The sequence below is a fragment of the Echinops telfairi genome, unplaced genomic scaffold (genome assembly GCF_000313985.2).
Source record: "Echinops telfairi isolate 266 unplaced genomic scaffold, ASM31398v2 ScPeMD7_49;HRSCAF=173, whole genome shotgun sequence".
NCBI classification, from domain to species: Eukaryota; Metazoa; Chordata; class Mammalia; order Afrosoricida; family Tenrecidae; genus Echinops; species Echinops telfairi.
This window is the reverse complement of record NW_022103947.1, coordinates 2,829,090-2,830,992: the sequence shown is the minus strand read 5'-3', so window position 1 is coordinate 2,830,992 and position 1,903 is coordinate 2,829,090.

Here is a 1,903-nt window from a genome sequence, read left to right as displayed (position 1 = left end):
ATGATTAACAAGCAGAAATCAATTGGCTTGCCATATGCCAGCAAAGAAAGCTCTGGAAAACAGACATCAAGAAAACAATACTATTTACAAAAGCAATGTATAAGATCAAATATGTAGGAATAAACCTAACCAAAGATATAAAAATCCTGTACAAGTAAAATTACAGATCAATATTACAGGAAATCAAAGAAGACCTACACAAATGGAAGAATGTTCCATGTTCATGGATAAGAAGGTTAATATAATGGAAATGCCAAAACTACCCAATTCAATATATAAATGCAACTCAGTTCCAATCCAAATTCCAACTTCACCCATTAAAGAAATGGAAAAACTAACCACAAACTTCATATCAAGAGGGAAGAGACCTAGGAAAAGCACTGAACTTCATAAGAAGAAACCTCACATTACAACCTAAAACCTATTACATAAACTATATAAAACCTATTGCATAGTCAAAACAGCCTGATTTTACACAATAATTGATACATAGACCATTGGAAAAGAACAGAAAGCCCCCAAATAAAGCCATACACCTATTGAGAACTGACCTCCAACAAAGGGCCAAAAGGCATTAAATGAGAGAATCTCTTTTAAAAAATGGTGCTAGCAAAATTGAATCTCCATCTGCAGAACAATGAAACAGGATCCATACCTCATGCCAATGAATCAAAGACGTAAATATAATTCTCAGAACAATAAAGTTCATCCTTTGGAAAATTGGGACAAACTTGAGGGATCTAGTGCAGGACCTAGCCATACAACAAAATATAATGAAGGAAACACACATATTATAAGACAAAATATATAACTTGTACGTACGAAAATTACGATGAATCAAAAGACTTCATCAATAGAGTAAAAAGAGAATCTACGTTGTGAGAATCTTCAGCAATGGCACAATAGATAAAGAACTAATCATTAACATACTGCAATACTTTAATAACAACAACAACGAAAAAATTAATGACCTAAGCAAAGGACATAAACAGTTCACCAAAAAAGATACTTAAATGGCTAACAAACACATTTTAAAAAGGCCAAATCTCTACCCATCTGGTGGATCATGCAAATACAAACAACAATGAGATACCACCTTATAATGGCAGTGACAGTACCATTAAAAATCGGGAAACACCATATGCTGATGAGAGTGGGAAAGATTGGAACTCTCATACATTGCTGGTGGGTCTGTAGACATGTACACCATAGTAGAAAGTGATTTGGTGCTTCCAAAAATACCGAAGTTGGAATCACAATAAAATACAATCTAGTAATACCTCTGCTGGAGATATATCCTAAAGAAATAAGAGAAGTAACACAAATGGACACATGTACTCCTATTTTCCATGCAGCACTATTCATGGTAGCAAGAAGTTGGAAACTGTCCAAATCCCATCAGTAGAAGAATGAGTAAAGAAACTTTGGTACATACACAATGGAATATCATGCATCATTAAACAACATTGAAAAAACTATGAAGCCACTCATGACATGGAAGGACCTGAAGAACATAACGTTGAGCAAATTTAGTCAATTACAAAAAGGAAAATACTATGTGAGACTATTGCTATTAGGGAAAATACCAAAATAAAAACAGGCAGTGGCTCACAGATCATACAGTCATTCGATCTGACTTCCCAGGAAATTGGATAGTATGACTGTATAAGGCTTATGTGGTAGTTTGATCACTTTGTCAACTAAACACTCCTGTTTAGGGATGGAGTCAAACCTGTCAAATAAGTGGTAGATTGTTTATACCTCTGTAGGGATGCGGCCTTTTATATAAGAATGAGGGAACCTGGCAACTTTCTCTCTCTGGCACTTTGTCTTCCTCATGACTGGGACTTTACTGGGATTTTCATAGGCAGCTCCATGTGGGCTTCTTGACCATAGAGCTGTT